General features: G+C 41.0%; 1 protein-coding gene and 1 pseudogene across 2 annotated transcripts in view; one reads left to right on the forward strand and one right to left on the reverse strand.

The window, feature by feature from the left end:
• Positions 1 to 13,711, reverse strand: part of LOC148368716 (metabotropic glutamate receptor 4-like) — a 197,063-nt gene that overhangs the window by 135,837 nt on the left and 47,515 nt on the right. The gene's annotated exons all lie outside the window — the stretch shown is intronic.
• LOC148368717 (U2 spliceosomal RNA) lies at positions 349 to 518 on the forward strand (annotated as a pseudogene).

Raw genomic sequence — 13,711 nt, forward strand, 5'->3', positions numbered from 1 at the left:
GAAAGAATAGTCAAGACATTGAGAAGGTTTCAAATAATGTTTACACGTTAGTGTCTTGTACATATTTAAACCATTAAAACTCTTGATAACTTTATTCTGAACGTTGAACGAATGTTGGCAAAAAGATTATAATTGCTGCCAAGTGGTCTCCGAGGTTTTTATATGGTGTTTCATTTTCTCAGGCTACCACTCATGTTCAGGTTGACAGTGAATCCGAGTTAGGGTGAGAGGCAACACACTTCCTGGACTGATTACCTGTCAATCAAAGGGCAGTCCACTTGACTTCACATACTTTATATAGGAAAGACACTGTGCTAAGTTCAACACGCTTACAGTATTTTTGTCCAGTTGGCTTTGTGCGTTGTGCTTTCAATTCATGAGATCGAACCTTCTTAGCCCCAAAATACAGCAATGCTGTAAGTTTGATTTTTGCAATCGGGGGATGGAATAAGAGCTTGCTCTGTCCACTCCACGCATCGGCCCGGTATTGCAGTACCTCCGGGAATGGTGCATTCGCACTGATCGCTGCTTAGCCCTGATCGCTGCTTAGCCCTGTGGCTAGGACCTTGACTCAGCCTCTTGGCTGGAAACAAGTGTCTCGGCCCCCTTGGCCTTGTAGCGTATTATGATTTGACCGATAACGGATAATGGAATATAGAACAATAAACCTTAAAAAATCCCTCCCCCCCTAAAGCTTTGTTGGTGATGTGAAGCACAGTTTTATTAATTCCACCCTGTTTTTGTGTTTCATCTTCAAGACTTCAAAAATATATATACATTGCTAGAATAACAAATGCACTGAATGTAATGGTTTTTTAAATTACAATATTGTGACTTTCTTTAATGTCATGTACAGTGCTTGGCCCCACAGGAACATGTTGACATATTGCCATATTTCAGGCTTCAAAGTTGTAGATTTAAAAAAAAACTCAAATATTTTCTAAAAAAACAACAAAATGTGAAAAACAATCGTGGAAAAAAAAATTATTCAACGTTTCATATTTTGCAAACAGATGAAAAATTGAAAAGTGGACATTGCAAAAATATTACCCCCCTTTGAGTTAATACATTGTAAAACCTCCTTATGCTCTGGTTACAGTCTTTTTGGGTATGTCACTAAATGTGTTGCACATCTTGAAACAGAATTGACCATTCTTCCTTACAAAATAGCTCTAGTTCCTTAAGGTTTGATGGTGATCGATTGTGCACAGCATTTTTGTGATGATGCGACAAATGCTGTATAGGATTGAGGTCTAGACTTTGGCTTGTCCATTCTAACACCTTTGATATTGTTAGTTTTAATTTTTTTTTTATTTTGCTTTATGTTTAGAATTGTCCTGTTGGTAGGTGAACCTGCATCTAATTCTGAGGTCTCTTGCAGACTTCAACAGATTTTCTGACAAAATCACTCTGTATTTGGCTCCATCCAACTTCTCATCAACTCCAACAAGGTTCCCAGTCCCTGCTGAAGCCCAGAGCATGATGCTGGCACCACCATGTTTGACAGTGGGGGTAGTGTTTTCAGGGGTATGTGGAGTGTTACTCTTACAACAAAGTTAATGCTTTGCATTCAGCCCAAAAAGTTAAATTCCGGTCTATCTTGACCAGAGCACCTTGTTCCACATGTCATTTGTGTCTCCCATGTGGCTTCTTGCAAACACCAAACGGGCATTTTGTCATATTATTTCCGACATGGCTTTCTTTTTTGCCACTCTTCCAAAAAGGGCAGATTTATGTACAACTAAATATTGACCCACGACAGCTGTGTATGCCTGCATATTATCCAATGTGATAATGGTCCTTTTGGTTACTCCTCTGATTTGTTTTCATGTTGTTTGGGATGAAAGTTTAACGGGATAGCTAGCTCTTGGTAGGTTTGCTGTGTCTTTTTTTTGTTCTCTCCATTTTTAAATTATTGCTTGCATAGTGCTCCGCTCTTTCCATTTTTATATTATTGCTCGCACATTGCTCTGGGAACTGTGTAAATGTAGCAAAATTAGTCATTTAGATAGACTTTGGGTCGTTCAGAAGTCAACAGGGAACTTCCGTATCAGTTGGCTGAGCTAAAAGAACAGGGAACCAATATCTTTGCAACGCCTACTTTTCTGTTTTTTTTGTTTGTTTTAAATATAGTATAGAATGTTGACATAATTTGATTCCACTTGATTGATTGTGTTTCACATGTTGATTCTTACAAAATAGTTTTAGTTCTTTAGGTTTACGTTTAAAGCTTTAAATGTGTCAATCAGACAAAAAACTGTTGAGGTGCCAATATTTTGCTATGCACTCTAAGCATATTCAGAGACATTGTTCAATAATTCTTTATCCTTCCACTCAAAGTGAGTGATGACTGAGTCCAAGCCTATAGTGGCCCCAAACCGGATCAGATATGTAGAAAAAAGGATGAGTGGAATATTTCTCAAATGATGATACGTCTGCCTATTGTATCAGTATTCTCACAAGGCCTCATCAGTTGTGTGGAGACCTCCACTTCCATGCAAAATCAATACACTGATGCAGTTGATATGCCCTCAGCAGGAGACTGTTTGAGCATGCTTTTCCTTGTATGGGAACTTGCTCATGACTACCTCAGCCGCGTCACAATTTGCGAGTCTCTCATACTTTTTGCCGCTCTCACAAATATCAACACAGGCTCAAATGCTTTGGGGATCGCAAGCACCTGCAGCTGTCATGGCTTTTCTTGCTTTTTTTTTAAATGAAAAGGAGACGTCTTTGAGATGCTGTCTTAAAATAACTTGTTTCCCCAATTTGAAACATACGCAAAAGCATCTTAATAATGAGAAGGTTTTGAAAGATTTGCATGAATTCTAGACAGTATTTACATCTTTTTCTTTTACAGCAACATGGCAGAATAAAGAACACTAACACAGTTATCCAGCCTGCTGGGTTGGAAAAGGAGATATTTATATAATCTGCACAGATCTTCTCTCTCAAATGCAGCATCCATTATGGATGAGGTCTGAGCGCTGGGTGGAAAACACCTTGTTCTGAGGGAAAGCCTCGATCAAATGGAGGAGGGAAAGAGGGGAATGCTCTCTTTGGAAAGGAATTTAAAGAGACAAACAGGGCTCTTACCCGCCTCACATAATCAGATGTTTAATTAAAACGAAGGGGCAACTGCCTTTTAGCCACAATTAACTATGTATATTTATAAATGCCCTCGTAAACAGATTGATAAAGTACTCCCCTGGTCCTTGCTTGCATTAGACATCGGTTTCAAAGCATTTCTCTTCAAAAGCGTCCTCACCACTTGGGTTACTTTTGAAATCCATCATCTTGCAGCCTTAAGAGAAGAGTTGAAAAATATTTTAGCAGAATTTGAGTGGGGGGGAATTTGGAATGCTAAATCCCTGTTGGTTCTAGAGAAATGTCGTCAACCTCGCGTGCCGGACAGGAGTGAGGAAACCCTGCTTAGCAATTAGCTACAAGGGCATTCTTCGGTTGTGTTTATTTTTGAGTCAAAGGTAATCACCCCTTGTGTCATACCACATAAAAAATGCTGTTGGCTGGATGCTGAATAATGAATGTGACAATGTTTAACTAAATGTGATGATAAGAAGCATGTTTGGGATATATCTATCTAATTATGGCACATTCGCAGCGGTATTCATTTGTTAAAACCCTGACTCCTTCTGCAAAAACAATGCATCCATGATAGAGGTAATTCAAAGAAGAGCTGTCACTGTTTGACAGATCTAACAGGGTTTGAGTCATCCATCATGATAACGTCTGATAAAGTCTTTAAGTCTAATGCTTTGGAAAGGATATTGAATCGTCAGTCTTCGAATAAAGGATAAAATATCAACCGAGGGTCTATCTTAAAACAAAGTGGCCTATTATTCATTGGACTGCATGTAAAAAAAAAAATTAGAAACACATTGTTTCCACACTCTTCAATGGTGATATGTTCCAAAACCCCTTGCAAAAACTGAGTATTCAATACTACAAGCTGAATGTGTCATGATTACCGAGATGCTTCAACTGTGCCCGCTCCTTTAGCGCCAACTGCCTCGGACTCTGATTGGCTCTCTGCTCCTATTTAAACCCACTCCTATCTGCCCCCTGGTGTCAATCCGTGTGCGAACCTCACTTTATCCTAGGTAAGCTTTTCGACCCTGACTCATTCCTGTTTTTGCTCCCGTCTGTTTCCCGGCTTCGACCCGTTTTTTGGTCTTGACCACGTCTAGTCTCCTCTCATGGCTTTCGAGTCGTTGCTGATCCCGACCACTTTTTTTGTTCTCCTGTCCGGCTACCGACCTGTTTTTTCCGTTCGCAACAGCAAAAACAGCTCGTAATGTAGCCTTAATTTGTTATTAAGGCTTGAAATGACTTACTGAAAACAGGTTTACAAATTGGTAAAAAGTGAAACTCCATTATTAAGTGAAATCACATTTAAAATAAGTAAATTGAAACAAAAAAAAGAATAATTATATGAATAACTATTTAAGTAATCATATTGTTATAAAATTAAATAGATAATTAAGTAAATAAATAAATGAATAACAAATAGATCTAGCAGAAAGGGAACCCTGTAAATAAATACTGCAACCCTTTTCCAAACAAGCCTCCATTGTTCAATTTTCCACCTACGAGGGGATGCGACATGTCTTTTTTCTTATCTCTTTTTTGTTCTTGACAGCTTCTGTTTGAAGTGACAAGAGTTTAATAATTACTCACTTCAAACTGACTATTGTTTGGAGACAATAGAGTTGTCAAGACGGAGGACAGGAGTGGCACGTCAACAGAATTCAGTGGCTCACCATAAAATAAGCCAAACCAGATTATGAGTGTTTTCATTCGTGTAACAAATATTCATTGAAATCTATTTTTACCAGGTCCAGGAAGATTATCAACAGTCCAGATGAAAAGAAAGCAATGGGAATAAAGATGTGCTTCAGACCGGTGCAACGTTGATACACGGCGCGTCTCATTGCATGCATTGTAACCCTAAGACATGCAAGTCTGCATCCAAACAACTCAATAAGACCTCCAAACTCAATTAGAGTCCATCCATTACTTCTGTTACATGACCAGGTCTTCTGGACACCGTTTATTAGCTCACTACAAAAGTGCCCGATTCTTATGCACCCATTAACACTTTCCCCATGCAAAATGCAGATTCCATTTACAAACAGTCAGCGGCTGAGGCCCGGGGCAAACTGGTGCACTCGTTTTACAGAGAAAATGAGGGATGGGATACTTCTGTAAGTATATTGGAAAAACAATCATTGTGAGAAATGAAATGTTGGCCACATGTCGAGTTGCACAGCTTTATTGTTTTTTACACAGATTATGTACGACAGAGCCTCATTTTATAGCATGTTTCCTGTTCGAATGTGCACATGTAAGAGCTGAATTATTCACAGGCAAAACCTAAAAGTCGTTCTCAAACTATTAAATACATGAAGGCATTGTGCGAAGGGCTGCAGTGACTCACTCAATTGCTTATTCATTACAGGGGTATATTTCAAGATTGGAGGATGTATAAACACAAAAGCAGTGTCTGTGTGTGTTTGGATGTGCCTCCCAAAATCTCAATAATTTGCTAAGAGGCTAAGTTTGAGATGGATGAAAACTGCTTTAATAAGTAAGAATGAGATGATTGTAAGATGCATTGATGTTTCCCACTTTTAATCAGACTGCCCAGTTCAACACCAACCCACAAAACACACCCTGACATCCTAAACATTATATGTAAATTGTCACGACCAGCACACAGGGTAGACCCAATCGCGTAACGTTTTCTCACAATTTTATTGAAAGAAAGAAGAAGGGCAGCGCCCGGGATCCGATGCTCACTGTATGCAAGAAGTAAGTCGCTCTCGTACTCGGATTGTGATCCGAACACGGAAGTGGATCTTCCATAGCTAGCGATGGCAGTGTCAGAGACGGAAAAACTGGTCGGTAGCCGGGACTGGGAGAGCAAGTCGTGGTCGGGGTCGGAAACGAGTCGTAAGCCAGAGCGCGAGAGTAGACGTAGTCGGCAACAAAAATGGGTCGTATGCCGGGATGAGAGAGCAGACGTAGTCGGGATCAAAAGAGATCGTAGTCGGAGACAAACGGGAGCAAAAATGGGACAGGTGGGAGTCAGGGTCAAAAAAAGCTTGCCTTGTATACACAGAGGTTTGTATCTTCAGAGATATTTGGCTATCTCTCGTGAAAACTGAACTATGAATTGCTATCTTCTTTGCAAGGTACGTAGGAATGCATCCAATTTGACTTTAAAACACACAAAAAGTAATTATTCTTGAGACACAATATCCCTGCATTATTCTCCATCAACAGCCTCTTCAAATGATGACTGTGAAGCAAGAAGGAAATTACTTTTCCATTTCATGACAGGAACAAAACCTGCTCAGTCCAAACAACTAGTCAACTGTCACTGTGTTACTTTGAAAACCTCTCACAGGTCTCTTGCAGGTTTTCACATCAAGTAAAACCAAACCAAAAGCACAAAGCCCCACACAGAGTGTGCACTGTAGATAGTTTTGTCACAGAAAGCAACTGCTACATAGGGGGATCCCCCAGCGGCGACAATAGGAGGGTATTTGTCAGGAATCACATTTTTTTCAAATCACACTCGGCGGTTCTAAGTATAGAAAGGGTTTATCTGCACTCCCGGAAGCAGGAGCCATGAATACTGCATCCCTCTGATCCCACCAGCCTGTCAGAGAGGGTTTCACTGTTGAGGCACGCTTGACTGGATAAGGTAGAATTCTTATCATGAGTGCACTACCATTTACTTCCTGTCTACATTCTTCGGCGTAGGAAGAGAGAGGAGAAGATAGTTTACTGAAGAGCAGGTGTATTTCAATAGCAAAGAGAAAAAACCAGGCTAATGTGTCTTGGATTCCTTTTTAAATTGCTTTACCAACCCAATGAGCGGAAAGACTGACATGGATGTGATTTCCGAGCTGAAATTGGTAGGCCAATTGCCGCTTTTGATGGGGGCTTGTGGTGCGCTTCAAAGGGGAAAAAATAGCTCCCCACAAGGGGTGATTGACACAGTTGCACAGTAAGCCCTAATCAAAGTATCTTCAAGCAAAACCATGGCATAATGTGGTCTTCTAATAAGAGCTTCAAACAATGTCCACAGTAAACAAGAATCATGCAGGAACGCTAATGTATATTCTCTGAGTGATCTCATGTATTTACTCAAAAGTGACACATCCATCCATCCATCCATCCATCCATCCATCCATTATCTGCACCGCTTATCCTCAGTAGTGTCGCGGGGAAAGTGACACATGTCCAGCATCAATCACATCATCATATAATGCCAAAAAGTTCTTCAAAGTAAAAGTGACAGTGGTGATATTAGCATTACACATTGTTTTTTGAGGATCAGACCGTAAGAATCGAGCAGGATACACCGGAAGTCTCTGCAACAAGACAAATAAAATCATTTGGATGGGAATCTTTTGAGCACAACAGGTTTTCATGGTGATGTGCAGAGGAAGACCTCTTGACTGCATTTGTTTATCTGCATATCAGTAGAAAAAAATAGAAAACGAAAAATAATAACTAAGGTATTGTTTTCATTGGTTGATCAAATTTACCGTGATTCGCACCAATACATACTTTGACAGATGTGCATAGATAGATAGATAGATAGATAGATAGATAGATAGATAGATAGATAGATAGATAGATAGATAGATAGATAGATAGATAGATAGATAGATAGATAGATAGATAGATAGATAGATAGATAGATAGATAGATAGATAGATAGATAGATAGATAGATGACTCGTGACATCGTTCAAACACGTATTTGTCTATCAAAAATCTGGTGACCAACCGACGGTTCGTTGGAACGTTTAGGGGTTAAGCTATCCTATATTATTAAAACTTTTTCTGTGTACGTGTCACGTCTGTCACGGTTGCCATGGCGCCCAGTTGGTCCCAGCCGCGTGGTGCCGGATTCTGTCGCGGTTGCCACGGCGCCCAATTGGCCCCGCCCATTGACACCGGTTGAGACGCATTGACTGATTGCTTCTTGGCAGTACATAAACGCGTTCATTTGAGCCGTTAGTTTGTCTGAGCGTTGTTAAACTTGTAAAACGTCTGCGATACTTCTGTGAGACTTCTGTTTAATTATGTGTTTAATGCCTAGTTCTGTGACTCTGCCCGTGTTTGATCCCGTTTTGTTTTTGGCCTGATCCGTTTGTTTTTGGACAACTTTATTTTGTTTGGATTTCTATCCACTTCCGCGACCATCGATCCCCGGATCGAGTGTGTGCGCCCTCCTCCTTTCCCCAATAAATTTAGAGTACGTTATGCTATTGGGCTCTTTTTCCTGTTCCCTGCCCTGGTCCGTGACATACCGTCTTTTTTGGAGAATATCAATGTTTTTTTTCTTTTGAAATGTACTGAGTGCGGCTTATAATAAGGTGCTCCTTATGGTCAAAATATTACAGTATTTTTCTAAGCACACTCCTTTGTAAAGGGTTTTTCTTTGGATGATGATGACGATGATATAGACTGTGGGTCTGATGTTGCTCCGCTTTGGCGGAAGTGAAAAATGTAGGAATAGGTTCCTTGATATTATCGAGTTGCCTCTGACTTGGATTTAAGTTTATTTCTGTTTTTAGTTACCATCTTTTTACAGTATTATGCATCCTTTACAGGTAGCCAAAGTACTTCATGTTAAGACTACAGCACGAGTAAAATTAATACAGAAATCTAAACAGTGAATTAGAGAATGCTGGCTAGTAAGCTTTACATAATTGCTAATGCAGCTGCCAGAGGATGCTTACTCAAATCTCTTGACTCTAGTCCTTTGGTGAGCCAAACTCTTTGATTCCGGACTGCAGTTCTCATTGGCGAGTTAAATGCTGCAGGCATAAATGTCAACGTAAGCTCCCAAGGGAATGACTTTGCGTTTGGGTGTAATTAGGCATTTAAACACGTCACAAAAGCATGACAATCAACTTTTCCCAGCAGTTAATTTGTGAAAGTTGTTTTAATCTCTCTGTTATAATTATTTCTTCCACGTGGTTGAAATTTCACACACTTTCCCTGAGTTCTGTTTGACTAATTACTGTTTACTGCTTTGAAATGCTTCAAATATTTCTGGAATGCCATTGTATATATAATTGAGGATAAACAATGTAAGCCATGTTAAAAAAAACAGCTTTTGATTTGATTTTCTGCTGGTAGCAGTTGAAACGAATCTCTTATCACCATTTTCATGGACGAGAATTGATCGTGGTCGTTACCGGTACGTAAAGGTTCAGGGAAAAGAAAATTTCTACGACAATACTTATGCCTGTATGGAAATTAAAGGATGAAGAGGCATTGTGTATTATTTGACCACTGGTTGTCGCTATATGGTGTAATGCAACCGAAAACTATTGCTAAAAACAGAAGGAAGAATAAATACTACAAATCCACCATTTGACTTCTCTTTCGCTCCTGGCCTTTCTGAGTTTTTTGGGCTAACAACAACAACAAGATAATGGACAATTATGTCAGCTCCCTTTAAGTGTGGCTCATGTTATGTAAAATAAACACTCATTTCTCAACCTATGAGTACAGTATTTTATAGAAAGCCATGTTTATATGCAGCATATATTTTTACTTATTAATTAAATTAATATTGTTTCTTGAATAAAGTTTTATATAACCCCCAGGAGGTGCTAATTAATACACACTGTCCGTATCCGTCACGATTGCCCATTACCCTCACCTGGGCCCGCCAGATGCTGCTCGTTGCCTGATTGTCTCCCCTCCTATTTAAACTCAGTGCTCCCATTTACTCCTTGACAGTCTGTCAACAAACCTCTGCACTTGCAAGACTTGCGTTTTGACTGTCTGGTATCCTACTCGTGTATCCAGTATCCTGTATCGATCCCGTCTGTCCCGTCCTGTCTGGTATCTTGTTCCAGAATCCAGTATCAAGTATTAATCCTATCTGTCCCATCCTGTCCGGTATCTTGCTCCAGTATCCAGTATCCGGTATCGATCCCGTCTGTCCCGTCCTGTCCGGTATCTTGCTCGTGTATCCAGTAACCGGTATCGATCCCGTCCTTCCCGTCCTGTCCGGTATCTTGCTCGTGCATCCTGTATCAGGTATCAATCCCATCTGTCCCGTCCTGTCCGGTATCTGCTCGTGTATCGTGTATCTGGTATCGATCTTGTCTGCCCCTAACTTTCCCGCGCCTGACTTCTCTGTCTAACTTCTTCTGGCCCGCGATCGCCGAATCGCTGGTGTTTGTGTTCCCGCGCATGACTGCTTCTGTAAAATAAAGCTTGTGTGAAAACGTTACGCGTCTGGGTCCACCGTCTGTTCGGGTACTGACAGTATCAGAATAAGCAAAATACTACCATATGCTTTCTTATTTGATTAAAAAATTAAAACAAAATATATAAAATTATCTAAATGACCTCCCATTGGAGTCCGAATACATTTTTTGCAGGGCATTTTTAGAAAAGCGCCAAATTCTACCCTCTAAATAAATCTAAATTGCACTGAATAAAAACTGATGCAAATAAAGTTGCTGCATTCGCCTATTGAGGGAGGAACTACATCATAGGGCACAATTTAATCCACTTGGGGAAACAAAATCAGGCAAAGGAAAGTGATCTCTATTTGATCACAATTTATGTTCTCAATGAATACTTTTCAAATTTTCCAAATATATTTAACTCATTAGCTGCCAGTCTCTCTGGAAACCACTCTGGCGGCACCAGACCATCGCACGCAAGACGAAGCTCCGCATTTACAACCTCGCCGTACTCCCTATCCTGCTTTATGGCTCAGAAACATGGCCCCTGAACGACACCCTGGCCACAAGAATCGACGGTTTTGATAGCAGGGCTCTCAGAACCATCGAGAACATCAGGTGGCCCCAGCGAGTCTCCAATAAAGAGCTCAGAGCCCGCACGTGCCAGCCCCAAGCATCTTCCTTGGTCGCACAACGCCGCACCCGCTGGTTTGGCCATGTCCTTCGTCTACCACCAGACCATCCGACACGAGCCATTCTCCAGTTTGACCCAAAGGCAGCAGGCTGGAGACGACCACGAGGGAAACCCCGCACTCGATGGCTCGACGTCGTTGCGGGCGACCTCCAACAACACGGAGTTGCCGTAGAGGATGCAGAACAGCTGGCACAAGACCGCCAGCATTGGAAAAACCTGGTTCATCTGGTCGGCTCAACGCACAGGGACGGGACCCCCCGACCTTCGCTGGAGCAATAAGTAAGTAAGTAAGCTGCCATTGACGTCTACCGATGTCAATTGTCCTTTTTTAAAGACTAGTAGAGGCACATGCCAAAGTATATGGTTAAGAAATTCATTGGATTGACTTCCACTTTAATAAAAGCCTTTCCGATAAAAATCTTATTCTGGCTTACCTTTTAAGTTAAAACAACTGTCCCTTAATGCTGCGCTCCCACAAGACATTGCCAGGTCTAAGTGAGCTTAGCCTATCCAATATATTTCCTGTACATGGAAAAGCACTAAGCTGCGACATAAAAATACATTGCCTGGTACTATTTCTCCATGCTGGTATACGATAGATTTAGAACTTTATGCTTGACTGAAATCATTTCCCTAATAAAGATATTTGTTAAAGACAAAGTAATGTATCATTAAACATGCATACATGACTTGGACGCACTATATTCTAATCTCATGAAAGATCGCAAATGTTATAGTGAATAAATGGAAGTACCAATATAGAACATATTTGTTCAATTCGGATACATTGTAGCTGTCCGTAATGTCCTAACGGATTTTTTTGCTTGACCTCAGATTGTCTTCTGTGTTTTCATGAAATGAAATGAATTGATCTGCATTTATATAGCGCTTTTCAAGTCAAGACTTCCCAAAGCGCTTTATAATGTGCTTCACATTTCCCAATATTGGCCGTGCAGCCATGTAAAGCGCTAACCTGCTTATTGGGGGTGTTACGTGTCATTGTCTTACCCAAGGACACTTTGACATGTAACACGGAGGAGCCGGGATTCGAACTGTGATCCCTTGATCCCAAGACGAGCGCTCTACCTCCTGAGCCACTGCCGCCCCGGTATTGATCCCGTCTGCCCCGTCCCGTCCGGTATCTTGCTCGTGTATCCAGTATCCAGTATCGACCCCGTCTGTCCCGTCCTGTCCGGTATCTGCTTGCGTATCCTGTATCTGGTATCGATTCCATCGGTTTTCAGACAACAATGTGTAGTTCCTGGATGATCCATCAAAAACTGTTGCTACTTAACTTCAAAGTCAATGTCATTATTGCAGGCATTTCAATTTCCGAATCACTTTAGATCGCTGATTATTCAATTTCAGACGTTTTTTTTCTTCCAATGTCTTGGATTTTTTTTTAAACGTTTTGCTCCTTTCTAAATACTGTATAACTCTTAACCTTGATCCTTTTTTTAACAGTCATGTGAATCATAATGTAATGCGCCTGGATGTTCAATGCTGAACTCAGTCGCTAAATAAGTCTCGACGCTAATTTAATAACAAATTAACAGGCGTATAACATTCACACAAGAGCTACTGTTGGTCGTAACTCACACCATTTGCGTGCACACACAGACTGACTTCAGGGCACACAACTTCAAAGCATCTGTCGCCTTCCTCTTCCGTCCTATCTTAAAAGGTCCATGCATGAACAGCAACAAAATTAACAGACATTACACCGCGGTTGAAATCGTGCTCAATACTTTGAACTCTTTAAACACCACATAATTGTCGATTGCTCGATCAATTGATCGATTTATTTAACTCTAAAGGACTTGTTAACAATAAAAAAGAGTGGCTCAAAAAGCACCCCATATAACAAAGCAATTGCACATACAAAACTGTATTTTTCCCAATTTTTTAGATCAGATGTTCGTATCAATTCCATCCTTCTGTCATGATTACTGATGTGAATATCCTGTGCCCGCTCATTTGGCGCCAACCACTGCGGGCTCTGATTGGCCCCCTTTCCCTACATAGTCCCAGTCCTGTCTATCCCCTGTTGTCAGTCCATCTGTGAACCTCTGTTTATACAAGGCAAGCCTTTTTCGACCTTCACACCTACGTGTCCCGTTTTTGCTCCCGTTTGTCTCCGGCTACGACCTGTTTTGATCCAGACCACGTCTTCTCTCCCGTCCCAGTTTACGACCCATTTTTGATCCCGACTACGTCTACTCTTTCGTCCTGGCTTACAACTCGTTTCCGACCCCAACCACGCTTTGCTCTCCCAGTCCCGGCTACCGACCAGTTTTTCCGTTCCTGACACCGCCATCGCTCGCGACGGAAGATCCACTTCTGTGTTCGGATCTCTGTCCGAATCCGAGAGCGACTTGTTTCCCGCGTCCAGCGAACACCGGATTGTGGGCGCAGCCTTTCCTCTTTCTTTCAATAAAACTTGTGGTAAACGTTACACAATTGGGTCCTGTTTTCGTTCTGGTCCTGACATCTCCCTTCCTTTTTCCTTCAAACTATCAATTCATGCATCCGTCCTTCCAATCTGAACTAAATATTTATTCTCATTGTATCAATAGTAATTCATATTTCTTAGATATTTGTAATGTTTTTTTTCCTTTTAAAACATTTTTAAATAGCGTCTTGCATATAAGAGTGTCCATCCATTTTTAATACTACCCAAGGCTCATTGGAGTAAATCCCAGTGTTTTACAAAATGTCAATGTATTCCAGTTTAATCATGCTACCTTATCCTCCTAAGTTGGTCC

This window comes from Urocampus carinirostris, chromosome 3, assembly GCF_059441175.1.
Source record: "Urocampus carinirostris isolate Australia breed hairy pipefish chromosome 3, RoL_Ucar_1.0, whole genome shotgun sequence".
NCBI lineage: Eukaryota > Metazoa > Chordata > Actinopteri > Syngnathiformes > Syngnathidae > Urocampus > Urocampus carinirostris.